At 44.7% G+C, this 17,919-nt stretch overlaps 1 long non-coding RNA gene across 2 annotated transcripts in view; it reads right to left on the bottom strand.

The window, feature by feature from the left end:
* LOC135262707 (uncharacterized) overlaps positions 1-17,919 on the bottom strand; it is a 121,772-nt gene that overhangs the window by 39,917 nt on the left and 63,936 nt on the right. The window contains exon 4 of one of the 2 annotated variants that reach the window (XR_010332303.1): positions 1,528-1,616. This is a non-coding gene — a long non-coding RNA (uncharacterized LOC135262707). Of the gene's footprint in view, positions 1-505; positions 1,617-17,919 lie in introns of those variants that run through there. The other variant, XR_010332302.1, reaches the window with a different exon arrangement.

The raw sequence follows: 17,919 nt of genomic DNA, 5'->3' as shown, positions 1-17,919 counted from the left end.
CCACCCTCCCTTTGCCTGGGAGTCAGGTGTGAAGACAGTCTGGCCAATCAGTAGCACTAATTACCCGGGAGAAAAGAAAACCAGGGCTGGATTTGGATTCAAGTGCCACAGTTGATGATCCCTGCGGCCTACATTATAAAAAGCCTGAATAACCAGCTAATTCCCAGCTGTCAAACTTTCCTCAGCGATGACAAGAGGCTTCGTCAAACACGTTTTGTAAAGTGTGAGTTTGGATGGGAGCTGCCTGTTTGGAAACCTGATGGAATATCACGTTGATTTTTACAAAGTATTTATAACACATGTGTATATATGTAATAACAAAGAAAAGAGTGTTGTTATTATCATATTTATTTAATATTTAAGACTTCCGATTTGACAGCATTATGTTTCTGATATTCAACATGCAAAAACTTAAGTTAATTTGCTAAAGCATAGCTGGAAAAAAACCACAGCCCAAAAAGACCAACTACTTGCACATGTTAATTTTGCCCGCAATAGACATGCTGGGATAGGCTCCAGCACCCCACTCAACCCTGACCAGGAATTAGCGGGTATAGATAATGGATGAACGGATGGATGCTTTAAATGTTTAACACTCCCATTTTGGATGAGAGAAACTATGCTGCACACAGGAATGCAGCAGAAATACTGCTTTTTTAAACTGCCGTTTTCACACAGGATGGTCAATGCCTGCTTAGACAGAGGCCACAGGGTCAGCTAAGGCCCCACAGAGGAGAGACTAAAGTGTCACTTATTTGTCCTCGGTGAAGTAAACACCCTGAGGCGGTGGTACTGCCCAGACTAACAGGTCCATTCTGCCTCAGCTCAAATAACAGCCCCCACAGGAAGGCATGGAGTCTCTAAATAGCCATGTACGGGCACTGAGCTTCACTGTAGAATTAGAGATGCCACCAGCCTGCTAACTCCAGCCCGTGGGGTTGCATATCGGAGCGACTGCATCCGGAAAAATTTACATGATTATACAAAAAAAAAAAAAAATTTTTTTAAACATTTTCAGGGCAGCCAGACTTTCTACTCTGTTCATTACGCGCTATCTGCTGCATCTGCTCGCAGGCACTCCTGTGCAAGCCATCGGAGAGAGAGAGAGAGAGAGAGGACCTTGTTAGCGTTTATCTAAAAGGAAATCATAGCTCTCCCGTTTTGTCCCTAATGGGTTCGGGACATGGTCTGGGCGGCCACAATTTTCTCCAATTACCTTAGCATTGCGGTGTGAGGCTAAATGCACTGCGGAGGAGAAACCAACGAGGGGCTTTTAATAGAGTCAACCGTGTTCCTGTCTGCCTGCCTTCCCCGAGTCCAATTAAGGCTTGCATTCTGTCAACAAGTGACTACGGAGCACCCGCCGCCACCCCCCCCCACACACACACACACACAGAAACAATATGTACCGCATAAACAATAAACATATCGCCATTACAATGCGCACATTCCATTTCAGAACTTATTATTTCCGCGTGATAAGTTCAGTACACTTCCGGGGAACAGATTGTAACTTAGGACACGTACCAGATAAAAGTTTTGCTGGTCATCTCCATCTCTGGCTTCCTGGTGCTCATCTGTTCATCAGATTTTGCCCGTTTGATGATCTCCACAGCCTGTCAAGGGAATTCAAATATTAGTATTGTTTTTGATCCCATACACAGCAAAATGTCCAGTGTTAATGCAACTCTAACAGAGTATACATGAGTCCAATAGGGACTCTGTAAGAGTAGATATACTCTTGATTTAACACTGAAAATTTGACTATGCAATGAATCCACTATTTGAATGCATCTGGTTCTGGGCTATCATGAAAAGCCTGAGAAAATGAAGTATTATTTTATGAAAATGGAGCACGATGGAATGGCCCACAACAGGACTGTCTTTTCAGAGATGCTGTGCACACACATTACCATGTATGTGTATCTCTCAGAAGCAATCACTCTTACTAATCCCCCTGGTTCCTCCACAGCTGAAGGGTTCCTTTGTTTACCTTTATCCACAAAAATACTTTGACCTTCTGTGTCTGTAATTTTGAAAAAAAAAAACAAAAAAAAAACCTTTACTCCATTTTCTTCCCACGGTTACCGGGTAATGACTGCTCTCTTCCTGTGAGTGCGCCTTCGGGTAGCATCAAATATCGACTGCATTAGAGACCCTCAAGCTCTATTTCTCTACAGATGAGACTTCAGCAATATGACTTTATACCATATGGTTTGCACTATTACTAATTACTCGTGTTAAATATCCGAATAAAATGCCCGGGTAAAAGGTAAGAGACATATGAATTGTAAACGGTTACGCGGCATTAAATATGGACTATGAAATAAGGCGTACACGAACACTGACGGACAATTATCTCAAGGTCAAGAGAAACTTAGCAGGCCGAACGCATTTCGACACGTTCGGCACGATGTGACAGATGGAAAATATGCCCCGTAGTTCTGCAGTTTCATTACCTTGCAGGTATTACCTTCCCGCTCACAAACCTGCCCGCTGACGTGGGCCACGTTGGCATCGTTGATGAACAGAGGCTTTATTTTTGGCTTATAGCCCAAGGGTTTTTTTGCAACAGCAGCGTTACACAGCATGTTTATTTTCTCACGTTTTTCTTTTTTTTTCCTCAGCTTTTACCGCCTTATAGCGGACGTTCGAATCCGCGCCGACTTAGGAGGTAAACGCGAGCATGCAGATCAGCGATCGAAGCGCAGGAATTTCCCTCGGGGGCGAAAGTCTAGTCTTGAGCAAGCAGAAGAAGCGCAGTCGCTATTGACAAACTCTCGGCTATTGCCCTATTGGACAATAAATTCCACAAACAAGAACAAAACCACCCTAACGAACATTAAATGGCATTAAGCAAACAACAACAAAGAGCCACAGGCTCTGCAAATGAAAGAACCAAAAAAAAAAAAGGATGAGAAGGGCTATAGGTAGCATGTGGTGGACTGTGAGGAGGGAGGGGGTGGTGAGGGTGATTTGGGAGGATTGTAGACCAGGTGAGAAGCAGCATTCTGGATGAGCTGTAGAGGTTTGGTGGTAGAGGCCGAGAGCCCAGCCAGAACAGAGTTGCTGTAGACCAGGCAAGAGAGAACCTGAGCCTGAATCAAATGCTGGGTTGAGCGGGTTCTGAAGGACGGGTGAATTATCTTGATGTTGTAGAGCAGGGGTGTCCAATCTTACCAAAAAGGGCCAATGTGGGAGCAGGTTTTTGAATTAGCCCAGCAGTACGACACCTGAATCTACTTATAAAGGTCTTGACTGACTAATTAGTTCAATCAGGTGTTGTAGTGCTGGGCCCTCTTCGGATAAGATTGGACACCCCTGTTGCAGAGGTCAAATGTGCAACGTGACTGCAGAGTGAAGTTAATCTGATGTTATGGACTGTAGAAGAAGCCAAAAGTGGTGTTTCCAAGGTGAGAGAGAGAGTCACATGGGGGTGGGCGTGTGTCATGCTGTCAGCGTGACGACAGCATGAAGGGATTTGTTGTAGAGGGAAAAGACAAGGAGACCAAGGAGAGACCCCTGGGGCCCCCCCAGGTGACCTGGGAGAAACCTCCAGCGAAGAAGGACCCCATTCTGAGGGGTCTGCCTACTGCAGGCCGGGTGATTCGGTGGCGAACAGCGTCACACGCAGCAGAGAGGTCAAGGGTCAGGGAGTGAGAGAAAGAGGGAGAGCGCCAGAGCGAATCGGAGGGCCTCACCGACAGCATGAGTCGGCACTTGAGACAGCAATCGAGACGGCACTCGATACGGCACACTCAAGCGCCTCAGCCAGAAACAGGGTCGGAGAGGCCGGTCGGCAGCCAATGGACGGCGGAACGCGCGAGTGAGCTTCCCCATCGAGGGCAGGACAAGGGCCTGTTTTTGAAGGACGAGGAGAAAGCAGCCGGTGGGACAGGCAGGAGTTAACGAGAGAGGAAATCAATGGATGGATGTCAGGAGCCATGGGCTGAAGGCGAAAATGAGAGGATTGGATCTAGAGTACGGGGGAGGGGGGGACTTGAGATACATCTCCATTTATTAAGGGTAGAAAAATCGACAGAGAGGGCGGCGGGGGGGGGGAGAATAAGGTAAGGGCTCAAGAAGGAAACCAGGGAAGGACAGGACACAAAATTTAGACTTTTTCCAGGGGCTTACAGATCTCAGATACTCGTTAACCTCAAACGCTCTGATGTATTTACACCACAAACCACAGGTCAGTGTATCTTCAAAATATACAGCTCTTTTATATATATTTTATTTTATAAGATTGAATTTTTTTGGAAGGGGCGTTTATCTTTCAGGTAGCCATCCGCGACGGCCCCCTTCACCCACAGCTGAAAGAGGGTTACACCCCAGGCCCCTGGAATCAAGGTAAATCAACAATGATCTTCCCAGCCAAAAAATCCTGACAGGTTATTAACCCATAGGTTTTTCTTTCATTTTGTTTTTGTTTTGTGTTTCTTTCTTTTTGGTACAGAATTGAAAAGCATCTTCAGTAAGAACAGGGTAAGAGAAACCTCAGAGTCACGGGCCATTGGTTTTTCGCACAGCTCGTTCAACAATAAAAACGTCACAGCGGTTTGTTGTTAACACATTGCCATCCATAATTTCTCTGTTATCGAATCTATAAAAGCCATCCGTCAAGTTAACACCGCATAAAATGAGAGATAACATGTAATCCTGGCAATGCCTCACATGGCATGCATGTAGTCAGATGTTCAGTAGGTTGGAATCCACTTAAATCATTAGCACAGCACATGATCATAGTTTACAGGGCTTGTTCTACCTCTCATGAACAGATGAGAGATCTTGGACTGTGGCGGGGCGGGGCGGGGGGGGATGGGGTGGGCTGGGGGAACAGGGAAATGGATATTAGGGTGTACCTCTTGTCCGTCCTGTCAGAACCACATTAAAGACACTGTGGTTTTCTACTGGTCATTATTATTTTTATGACATGCCAAAAAAATTACATACAATATCTTGAAAACTGTAAAGTGCAGTAGATGCTAAAATGGAAGTAAACTCACAAGATTACATAAGGAAGTTTTTGTGTTGTTATTCCTGCGGACTTGTTTAAGTTGGACACATTTGATTAAAACGACCAGTTATGAGTCCACTTTACTTAATTACAGTGAGGGAACTAATTGCTTCGGTTTTGTCGAGTATGTACAAATCAGAGCTCTTCCTACAGCCTGCATTAATAACAGAACACTGACCTAAAGTTAAAAAGACATCCAATTAGCACACATCCCATCTGACATTTCCACAGATGTATAAAACCAACCATTTTAATTGTTAACCAGTGTGCTTACTGTGAATTTCTAAAGCATACAATGACAATATAAAAGTAGAGTGGCATGAACATGATGCAGACTATACACTTTGAGGGTTGTGGATTGTCTTGATTGCTTTAGGCGTTTTTTTTTTATGTTTTTTTGTTTGCCTCAAGCAAAAGTCAAAGTTTAGTCTAACCAGTTTTTTTGAAAGCAAATAAAAGCCTTCTTTAAGCTTGTTATTTGAGCTGAGTGCAAGGGGTAAAGAGGGAACCAAAAAATGTGTGGGCAAGTGTGCCACAAGCTTGGCTGCAGGCATTTGTTTTTAACGTCAGCAAATCTGCCAGTTTAACACCTCCATGAAATGCTATATATTTATGTATTTTGTCATCATTTTGTCAACTTTGACAAATAATAATGTCATCATTTCTTTTCGGGAAAGAAAATTATCACATGTTAAAAGCTACATTTAAAAAAATGTTTTTGTTTTTTTTTTGGGGGGGGCATCTTTATCAAGCCAATATTTCTGAACTCGATATATAACCACTGGTTCTGTGCACTCGTTCATTTAAAGTGAGACAGATTGCCAATTTTTTATAGGATGGAAGAAGTGGACTCAAAACCCATACTTATAAGCTATCTCCATTAGCAACAAGCCAACGGCTGGTTCTATCGCTGGTCTCAAATAATCATTTTAAAAGTACAGAGATGGGAGCTAACAAAACCCATACTTATAAGCTATCTCCATTAGCAACAAGCCAACGGCTGGTTATATCGCTGGTCTTAAATAATCATTTTAAAACCAGAGGGACTGGAGTTAATTTCAGGTACTTTCGTTGCGTTGTTAACGGTTTTGCAGCATTTAACACCACGAGTGAAGAAACAACTTCCGTATTTTAAAGAGATTCCCCCAAGATGAAGCGTTGAGCGCGAATACGTGAGTACGTGCATTCTGACGTCCGGGCCGCAGCCATGGATTTCGACATGTGCTGCCTCATTTTTACACCCCAGCGAAAACAGGCAGCCTTTGGACACCAAAACACTCTTTTGTCGCAAATTGAGATTAATTTTGAAAAGCAGTGCACTGAATACAGATTTTTATTTAGTTGGACAATATTTACAGTAATCATTACTGGTGATAATAATTGCGACATCATTTTGGGAAAAATAGTGCTTGTTAAACAAAGTCTTTCGCTCGTTTTCGAGCAGACAATGCAGCTCATTACCTGTATTGTGTATTTTAACGGTCCTCTTTGTTCATCTCTATCAAACACACATACAAACACACTCCTGCCCAAATTTTCTCCCTTTTTAAAAAAAATTTTTTTTTTACCCGAGCCGTTTATGAAATTATCGCAATCGTAATGAAATATAATACGCGAGTGCAGTGAAGCAAGTTGAATGAATAAAAATGACACTCTGACTGTGACAAATTCCCGCTTTTTATGCACCGGACATCCTTTCCGCTAAAGCCTGACTGACACGACGCAGACGCTGAGCTTCTGAATGTGCACTCATAGCTATGTGTTGTTACGTCAACAATGGCATTCTATAGTTTTGTCAGCTATTCAAACCCCCCATGGGGTTTTTTGACCTAGAAACGGAGATTGTGTGGGCGACTTTTCTTTTTTTTTTTTTCTGCTGAAAAGCTTTTTATGTTTACAGCCATGTGTCTCTCAGGTAATTTTTTTGGGGGGTGCATACCCACGGGGGGGGTCTTGCAGACGCCCTGTTGTGATCCTTACAGAGATGGGCGGCAGTGTAGTATAACAGGTAAGGAACTGGTCTTGTAACCTAAAGGTTACAGGTTCGATTCCTGAGTAGGACACTGTCGTCGAACCCTTGAGCAAGGCACTTAACCTGCAAAGCTTCAGTATATTTCCAGCCGTATGAATGGATGAAGTGTAAATGCTATGTTATGTTTGTGTGAGTCACTCTGGATAAGAGCATCTGCTAAATGCCTGTAATGTAATGTAATGTCATGGTGAAGTGGTCAAAGAGGCTTCGTTCGGCTTGGAACCATTACTACGCCTGGCGCACTTCATGTTTAAGAACAAAATGCACATCAAATCATTACTAATGGATGTTGTGTCCATTTTGGCTCATTTTACCCATTGCTGCTAATTTAGAACCAAAGGTAAACCCCTTTCTTTACGGTTTTATCCTGATGCATTTGCATTAGCTATCCTTTAAATGTACTGAAGAATTGTTGGCAAGCGAAAAACATGTGGTGGTTTGTGGGTGAGGGGTGGGCTGTCACACACAATAAATTGTCCAGCGTAAATTCAACTCTAACAAAGTGAATATGAGTCCGCTAGGGGCCACACGTACTCCGTGAAAGTTGATTTAACACTGAACATTTTACTGCGTAGGGAAAGCTGCCTGGAAACGCCATTTCATCTATCACCATTTAGATCAGCGGGAAGTTACTTGTTAGTCAAAATTTGACTACAGAGTCTGTGCGCTGGGAGTTGTAGTTCTGAGTAATGCGCAAAAGTCTGCATGTCAGTCTCTGAGCGCCCGATCCCCACCGTTCTGTGTCAGATCATGATACAGTACTGGCGTGTTATTTTTTTCTGATGCATCATCCATCTCAGCATCCAACATCTGTGGCCTGCCTCCTCCTGCAGCTCTGCTTACTTCCTGAGTGGTTTCCGCAGCAACGGAACAACATCCATCCACCATTTCTCCCATAGAACTTTGCAGGGGGAGGCTAAGCTGATTTATCATCATGCACCACGCACTGCACAGGCTGAGCAGGATTAGCTATTATAGGCGCCTTTTATCCAAACTGTTGTTGCAGTACACAATAAAATGTCCAGTGTTCATTCAACTCTAAATACGAGTTCAGTAGGGACCGTATGTACTTAATAAGAGTTATTATTGAATTATATGAATTAACACTGAACATTTCACTGTGTGTTCAGACACATCCATGCTGCTCAAGATTCTGCTTGAGTTTTATAATGGCCAGCGTTCTTCAGATACCAGAGGGAACCTTTTCCTTTCCCACCTGCAACCAGTTAGCTTAGCACGCGTAGCCAAAATTCAAACTCACCGAACGAAAACAGAGAAGGACTCGATGAAGGGCAAAGGCTGTCTTCCTCCCGGTTTTAGTGAGAGCTAGCAGGAGGAGTCGGGCACCGGCAGACAGAGAGGAGGGATTGCGAAGCCGATTAAAATACAAAGGCTTGAAAACTCTAGAAAAGTCAAAGTAAGGTGCAGGAAGTGCAGATATTTAAATCTGACAAGACCAGAATCAGCGCGTGAGAAAAGGAGAATTAAGCATAAGTGCATCTCAGACACAGAATTCAGGTGGAGGTAGTCTAGCCAACTGCAATAGGAACAGAAAGAAGGATGGATGGATGTATGGATAGATGCTCGGGCCACAGTCCTAAACATTTGGCCCTGGCAGTGGGAACACACCTGTGATCCTAAAAATCTGTCTGCATCCTGTTGCTATGATCAGTTACAGAAGGGCATAAAACCGCAAAACGGTTCCTGTCTCTCAGCTTTCCTCTGCTCTGCGTCGCCGGCCCATCAAGAAGCCAAACTTGTTTTTCCCAAGCGTCGTGTCAGAATCTCACAGCGCTACCCTCCTCAGTTTAATCCTCCACGATACGTAGTAGTCATGGGTGGACTGGAGGTTAAAGTGTATGTTCATAAGCAGGGACGCACTATTTGTGTAAAATCCCTTATGGCGTATAAGGAGATGAACAAATTCATCAGCGTGGACAGGTGTGCGCTGAAAAAGCAACTGAGGGGGGGGCCCGATGCATGCGCAGACGCATTTTAATGCGTTTATGACATCGTTCCCAGACGCTAATTCCATATCCACACACACACACAAAAAAACTCTTTACACAGAGGAAAACGTGACGAGCCTATCCGTACGGTAGCTGAATTTAAGCCGTATACATTTGCACACGGATTACCAAAGTGCACTGGGTTGACCTGTAAATGTGTGCACTTCAACCAAACTTACTGGAGCTCCATCACTACTTAAGGCTTTACGTTTGAGAGACAGAAACTGAAAACAGGAACTCATCATCATATCACGTATACGTTCAGTAAAAATGTACAATAAATATTTGTTGTTCTGAATTAGCTTCCAGGTTATAACAGTTCAACATATCTACATTTAAACATCCTTTAGTCCATGAACTGCTCAGGGAGGCAGACATATCGCTGAAAATTTTTACAGGCCAGCATTGGTCAGTTGGTGACCATACCAGAATACCAGAGAAGTTCAGCAGCTGTAAAAACCCGAACACAGCCACTCTGCACTGAGCACTGTTATGGTTAAATTGCAGCACGCAGGATGGCAGACACTTTTCTGCCAGCGCTTTGCCGTCCCTTCACTACCTCACTAATGACCTGCTAGGCTGAAGAGGTTTTCAGCAGCTCTGCAGACATTCACATGGTTCATTTATTATGAGGTTCTGTACTGTGAGTGCTTAATGAGCGCTCGATCCAAAGTGGAGAGAAAGTTCCACTGCCACCACTCTGCGGCGTTTCACGTCACACGCGAGCCAAATGAAGAAGCGTGACCTTTGACCTGGGCAGTGCTGCTTCGGCTGCTGTGATGTAGCGCCCAGTTTCATTACACTGTCTTCACTCGTTCGTGACATCGATGCAAGTCAGAGGAATCTCGTTCCTGCTAAATTCGCTGTTGCTTCAATCCCAAACTGAAGACTAATCATTTCAACCTGACAGCTGCTGCTTTCAGAATAATGAAATGCTATCAGTTTATCTGTGGGGCTTACTGCTAACAAGGAAAGTTTTAAAAAAAATAATTTTTATATAATGATGCTGGGAAGCACAACTGCCAGTTCAAAGGACCCGTCCTTCACAAAGAGACTGTGCTTAAACAGCGTCGAGGCGCGTCGGAAGTCTTTCCCCAGAACCACTGTTTCAAAGCCGACGCTGAGCATGCGTGACTTTTCGATATCCGCAGAAAACAAGAAGGACTTTGGTGTGAAGTTCCGGAAAGACGCGCGCTTCCGGAACTTTGGGAGGCAGTTTCTAAGGAGACCGTCCCCATGGACACCGCGCAGCAGTGTTCTGCAGACTTCAGCCACATTGCACTGTCACAGTTCGCTTACAGGAGTCTTTGATATCATTTCAGTTTTAGCGCATGATTCGGATTTCTCCAGTTTTATTGAGCAATGAATAATATTTTAAGCACTAGGAAGTTCCTGACGATCAGTCAGTCCAGAGACAGTTGGGGGTTCACAGTAAATTATGCAGCAAGGCTGTGTTTCCAGAGCCTTCGCATATGAACAGATTAACTTTGTGACTTTTATTCACAATTATAAGCGTAAATAAATACACCATTGCGCCGGCAATTCTTTCTGTGAGTGCAGGGATATTGGGTTGCGTTACGGAAAGGGAAATAGTTCCCGACCAAAAACAGGAGCTGAGGAGACATAGCGTCACTGTAAGAGCTGCATTTGAAGTTCACTGAAGTGTGTTTTCTTGCTTCAGACTACAAACCCCCAAATGCCCCTGGAGTGGTTGTAAAGCCAGCAGGTTGTCAAAAACTTCTGTGAGAATTTAAAATTTCCCCCCATCGCACGAAAACTGTCTGGGCCAACCAAATGCATACACTATAACTGAAATATTATAAATACACCAGAAAGTGAACTTTCCCACTAACTCCATATCTCCATAGCTATGCTCGTTTTCTTTTTCAATGCAGTCAGCAAACAATTTCCCCAAAACACATTATGGGCACCTGGACATTGCTGTATTTTCTTCTCTGCACTTAAGCAATGCAACCATGTGAAATATGACCCCAAAAGTATCGACGCATGACTCCAAGAAGAGACATTGCAGTGGGATCTGCAACTCTCCACCCCCCCCCCCCCCGAGTCACACGCCAGACCTGGCCGTTGCTTCATCTGCTGAGATAAACACCAAATCTGTTCCCTTGTTTGTCCCAAATCATTACTCCCCCAAAAAAAAACAGGTGCTGTGGGTTACCATGGCAGGATATCGTTGCAACCAGGGAGAAATCCGGATCATCCGCCTGTTCTGTTTACAGTTCTTTTTCTTTTTTAAAAGGAGTGAAAGGTGCGTTATATTCTGACATGGACGGGACGGAGGGTAGTGCGTAACCCACAGGTGATCCGAAGGGCGTCTTCGGGAACACGCTTGCGGCCTGCGGGTCTGCGGAACTGTCGGAGGCGTTCCGTACGCGAGCCTTCCGGAGGTATCCCCCCCAGCGTCCCCCCCCCCCCCCCCGGTGCCCCCCTCCCCAACCCCGCGCCCTCCCCAAGAAAGATATGCATTTGCATCGCCTTTCTGATTTCCTTTAGAATGCGCCTCGGTAGTCACGGAAAGGGGAGAAAAAAAAAAAGGTATTTTTAGTCAGTTGCTATGTTGGCGATGAATGCAATACCTCTCGGGCCTGATTAGGAGACCTGCTTCGTGCTCGCGAAGCTCAGCCATTGCGTAAGATCGGCTTGCCGGGGCCTGTCAGTCACCAGGCAACACAAAGATAAAATCCCCCTCTTCAAATTAGTGATGCAAGGCCTTGTTTCAATCTTCGCTTTTATTTCTGTGCTTGCTTATGCAGGCAGCAGGAAATCCATAAAAGTACATCGGATGACACAGTTTGGGGAAAGGAACAATCAACGCTGGTAGGTTTCTACCACAATTATTATTATTTTTTTTTAAGATTATTTTTGATTGCGCTCATTTCCGTGTACTGTTTGGTCTTTCGAGTGTGATAATTAGTTTGCAGGCCTGACTTTCAATGACCCCCCAGAAAGGAAAGTACTCACACCTACACCACAGCGATTATGTAGCCATATTGCAGAGGAATTTCTTTGACAGGAACGTTGACACGTTAAATAGCACTGCAGCCCAATTTGTGCCTGAGTACTGGGGTTTTTGTTTTTTTTGCGGGAAGATCTTCCTACGCTCGTGTTGAGGGGAGATGTCAGAACCTCATTAGTCTCTTTTTCGACTGGTTCAGTTTGCGGGGTGAAATGTGCATGTTGGGGGGCGGCGGGGGCAAGGGGGGGTGGGGGTAGAGACGATACTGAGCAATACCTGCCAGAATGATTTAATTTACCCACGGCAATAATAACAGCCTGTAAACAAACTCATCTTTCCAAGGGGCTGGCTGTCCTTCACATACAGAAACACAGAGGGGGTGGGGGGGGCAGAGGGAGAGAGAGGGGAGAGAGAGAGAGAGAGGGGAGAGAGGAGGGTAGAGTGAGAGAGAGTGAGAGAGAGAGGAGGGAGAGATGAGAGAGAGAGAGGGAGAGGGAGGGAAAGAGAGAGAGGAGGGAGAGTAGGAGAAGAGAGAGAGAGTGAGAGAGAGAGGGAGGGGAGAGATAGAGAGAGAGAGCGAGAAAGAGAGAGGGGAGAGAGGAGGGTAAAGTGAGAGAGAGTGAGAGAGAGAGAGAGAGAGGGGGAGGGGAGAGAGAGAGGGGAGAGAGCGAGAAAGAGAGAGAGGGGTTAAAGAGAGAGAGAGAGCGGGAGAGAGGGAGAGACAGGTTAATTACTGGTTAGCCCGGGCTTAACATTTGACAGTTACCCCCTAAAAACACACAATTATCCCCACCGCTGCGTGATGTTCAGCTGGAGTACAGGGTGGGGGGAAAGAAAGAAAAAGAAAAAAGAAAGAAAAAAAAAAACATTTCTCAAAGCAATTAGCAAAGTGTTTGAGCCCTGAAACGGCTAATTCCCTCCCTGGAGAGGGTCATTTCCCTCAGCGCAGAAATGATCGTTATAGCGGCTCGCAGAAGAGCACCGCTGCTTGAGCGATGCTCAACATAAGGGTGCGTCTGCTTTTGATCTGTTAGCCGTTTCATTGAGTGAGTCGTTTCAATTAGAAAGAAAATCAAATAACTCGAGTGAACGAATAGCTGCGCATTTATTCCTACAACTGGAAGACAATTAGTCTGAGCCCTCTGTTGCCTTTCCCCCCCGTCAGATTGAGGAATCACTCTGCTTTTCGTTTTATTTTCGAATTGATTCGCTATTTTTAGAATTGGTAATTGCACGTGTTGCGCCCCGCGCGGCGCACTCTCCTCCTAGCGTAATTACACATTTCCTCTTTCTTCTCCAAATTATTTTCATTCAGGCGCCTGGTAATTTGCCGCAAACATTCGCACCACAGCAAATTAAACGCGGCCCCGCCGCGTAAAAACATGTTGACGAACGTCGCGGACGATGAATATCGCAGGGAACATCGTTAAAAGAAAAAAAAAAGACGTATAGCGTAACATAAAAAGAGATGTGAAGATGGTAACATAAAAAAAGAGACATAAAAACAGAAACACAAAAAAAACGAGGGGGCCTTTATTGCCCCTCGGGGTCACATGGCCCACCGCGCGTCGGGTAAGTGTCGCCGTCTGCGTTACAGCTCTCCGGGGCGTGTACAGAATGGGGCGTACTTGCCGCGGGGAGCCGTTCTTTCCGACGCCGAACAGACTTGGGCTTTTTTCCAGTCTGCTGATGGCACGTTTTAAGCAGCGAGCAGCCTGCATAATTGTCGAAGAACAAACGGAGGGAAAACCTAAACGCGTGCGCGCTCACTGAGGGGAAACAACGGGGGGATGCGGGGGGGGGTGCGAGTGGATAAACAGGCCTTGCGTGCTCGCCATGCCAATCAAGCCACGGCTACACCTAGACGCGTCAGGCGGACGCGCTACCCCGTGTCACGTAAGAGACGACGTGGCGCGCGAGGAAACAGAAAGCAGGACGGCGCTTTCCACTCCGAGCTGTCGTCTCCAATGGGGTGCGCGTCCGTCCGTCTGTCCGTCCGTCGCACGCGATTCCAGGTGGTTACAGAACAGAGGAACGAATCGAGCCTGCGAAGTTTAACTGGAAAGCCGGCTCGTAAAACCCTCGGCGTCGTTCGTCTACTCCGCCTGAAGGGTTCCCGTGTTTGTCGCGATCCTCGGCGTGCGGCGTGTGGCGTGTTGATCCTGCCACTAATTAACCAGCATCCCCCACAGCTGTGCGTTTGTTCTCACGCGCGTTTGATCCCGTTCGCCGGCAGCCTGCACGTGCTGCAACGTCTCCGCGCTATCAAAATAAAAATAAAAATTATATTTTCTGGTCCCCAAAGGCACACAGCAACGGTACAAATCATGCACGTGCATGTGCACGTGCACGTGCAGTGCCCTCCTTGTGCCCGAGCACCTGCCCCTTTTACCCAGTGTCCATGGTGCCCCATTGATTGGAGAAGAAAAATATATATATATTTCTACTAGTGTTTTTGCTGTCATTCATTTTCATTCATTAATTTTTAAAAATACAGATTGTGTACAATAACTGGGTGTCGTAAAATAAGATTGGTGAGCCCTTTTCTCACTTTGAGCACCTGCCCTTTGAAAGGTGTCTGCACAGGCCTGGTACTGACTATCCCACTAACCATGGTACTAAACGGGACTACCCAGGACCTTACCAGCTTGACTCTCTGGTGAGCTTGTGCATCTGTTCTGTTCTAATCACTGGTCCACATGCTGGGATGTTGTCCTAGATTACTACAAAAACAAGACCAGGTTAAAACCTAGAATATGGCTGGACCTAACACACGTGATCCGGCCGACCAGCGGAGTAACTTCATCACTCACTCAGTCAGTCACAGATATTCGCATTTGTAGGGCTGGCCCCGCTGTTGCGGTCCAGCCAAAAAATGCAGATAAATTAACCAAGGATGTGTGCTCAGTGAACAGAACCTGAACCCATGAATAAATAAAGTTGAGCACGTAACCGAAACGGAATCCCGGGTTGCACGCAAGCAATTTGGGGCCTGAAACTTTCTGAAGATAGGGGCGGTTAAGCCGGTGGGGCCCGGCCAAAAATCCCTCAGCAGCATATCGATAATGCTGTGAATTACGGACGAGAGCAAAACCAAATAATAATAATAATAATAATAATAATAATAATAATAATAATAATCGGTGGGTTATTTCGGCTGATAGGGCGACGTAGCTCAGGAGGTAAGAGCGATTGTCTGGCAGTCGGAGGGTTGCCGGTTCGATCCCCACTCTGGGCGTGTCGAAGTGTCCTTGAGCAAGACACCTAACCCCTTAACTGCTCTGGTGAATGCGAGGCATCAATTGTAAAGCGCTTTGGATAAAAGCGCTATATAAATGCAGTCCATTTACCATTTACCATTTGATTGAGCGAATGGCGTGAGGTGAAATTAGCCACGGGAGAGCTTCCCGTAGCTAAGAGCCAGAAACGCTTTAACCCAGAGCCGGCTGTGACAACAACACGCCTGCAAAACCAGACTTGGACGCAAGGAAGAATCTCTTGTAGATCACTTAATCATGAATTGATAATTTTGCTGTTATTTAGCAGGCCAAGCTACTGTGTAAACAAGCCAAACTGTCTTTCAAACATTTCCTAGGAGTTTTTTTTTTTTTTTTTTTAATAATCTCAGCAACATTTTGTATAAGACCCCATCCAAACCAGCACAACATTAGTAAGATTTATTTATGCTATAACAATGTTATAAATGACCTATAAATGACTTACAACTACTCAGTTATCATCAGATAATGGCATTAGCTGATTTGCTATGCAGTCCCTGTCCATTGTCTTTTGTAAAGGGACACAGTTTAATAATATATATTTTTTTTTTTTTCAATGACTGGATACTGCTATAAAGCGTTGCTATTATTGTTGCCGGCTAGTCATCGAATAATGTTTGGAGTCTGCACTGTGAGCTTGTGCTGTGTTTGTACACTTTTCTGTTTTTGTTTTTTTCTTATTTCTCTCATGCATGATTTGTTCTGAAGTACTTTGAGTTAAAACAAAACTAATGTATAAATAAAACACATGAATATTATTATGGTAAGCCATTGGCAATGTAAAAACTCGCATTATTTTGAGTAGGAAACAAGTAACACGAGGGATTACTGAATTATGTATCTATAGAGGATTGCTGTACCTTTGTATCATGCAGCCAAGTTGCAATAAACAGAATAACAAATATAAAGAGAATATATTCAGTGATCAAAAATGAATGCTACTATGTCAAAATATTCTACTGATATATTCTGAAATATATACCACGAGCAACATTTGTTACTTGCAGCGATTCACTTGAGGATGGAAAAGTCGATGGTCTCTATGTCACTGGAACTGCGAAATGTTTCATTTATTCAGTGTTTGTGCACTTTGAAGCACTTTACTAAATAACGTGAGAGCATCGTTTTGTTAACCCCAGTGGTAAGATGTGGTTACTGCATCCATTTTATGCAGACAGACAGACTGATAGTCAAATTAAATACATGCAGTTCCATCAGGGCAATGATTTAAAAAAAAAAGAATTATCCAGTGAGGAAAAGTAATAAAAAGGTGAAATGTAAAGAGAACCTTTTTTCCCCATCCATCCTCTTTCTCTGAACTGATATAAGTGAGAATAAGTTTTTGTCTTTGACAGAATAAATGAACAAATTGTCCCCACTTTAACTTCCCAGAAGATTGACAGGAGAGCTTTCCCCAGCTGCACTTAAGCACTTTAAAATACCCACAACACTCCACTTATGTTTAAAAGTCAATGCTTTTAAATCTAATAGCTGAGACATTGCCTATTTATTTATACGTCAAGGTCACACAGACATCAACTTTGACTATTTTTACTGATGCAGGAGAGAAGGTATGTTGTTTGCTGTTCTGGTGCTAACTGGCTATTCATCGAAGTGCAGCGAGGCCCCTATAGTGCGTGCTCACAGCCTGTGGTGTAAACAAACGATCCTGTGGCTTCACATTTGGGTCTATTTCTTTGATCCTGACTCAATTCACCTGAACTACCAAAAATGAATAAATAAATAATCAAACTGTTGCAAACTTATCTGTCTGCAATTCTGCTGTTGAGCAGAAAAAGAGAGAAATTGGATCACACTTGATGTGCGAACCCACACCTGCAGCAGTGGATCTGTGTTCATGGCAACTTCATGTAAACATTTTTGTGCCGATATTTCAGTCCTTTTGTACTGCAGCTTGGATGGATGGATGGATGGATGGATGGATGGATGGATGATGGATGGATGGATGGATGGATGGATGGATGGATGGATGGATGGATGATGGATGGATGGATGGATGGATGGATGGATGGATGGATGGATGGATGGATGGACGGACGGACGGACGGACGGACGGACGGACGGACGGACGGACGGACGGACAGCTTGCTTATTTATTCAGAATCTGTGGTTGATGAGTGAAATAACCAGGGAGAACTGTAAGGGGGTGGGGGGGGGTTTGGAGTGGAAGCAATCATGAACTGGGGGTGTGATTGTTGGCATGGACCGGGAAACTAGCGCAAGAACAATAGCACTGAAAAAGTTATTTGCATCCTGTGAATACTGCTAAATTAAAATGACTTTGAAAAAACACACTGAATTGTGTGGCTCACGGACGGTTGTGGCCCTAAAAGACCCCAGTAGAGCATTTTTGCCAGCAGCTGGCTCTGTATAGCACTCTGAAATGAACTCAATGATATCACACATTCAGGTTCTGTGGGGGGGGGGGGAATAGATGTTGATTACACTCTAGACACTGAGCAACGTTTCCCAATGGTAGCAACGAGAACTGTATGGAGCTGAACTGTGCTGAAAGTCACTTTTGTCCGTGACTGGGGGTGAAACTGGTGCTTGCCTGAAAAAAATGAATATTTTGCTGCCAC

Source organism: Anguilla rostrata, chromosome 9 (genome assembly GCF_018555375.3).
Source record: "Anguilla rostrata isolate EN2019 chromosome 9, ASM1855537v3, whole genome shotgun sequence".
Lineage (NCBI taxonomy): Eukaryota > Metazoa > Chordata > Actinopteri > Anguilliformes > Anguillidae > Anguilla > Anguilla rostrata.
The sequence above is the reverse complement of the archived record's forward strand: the minus strand, read 5'-3'. Positions and strand labels throughout refer to the sequence as shown.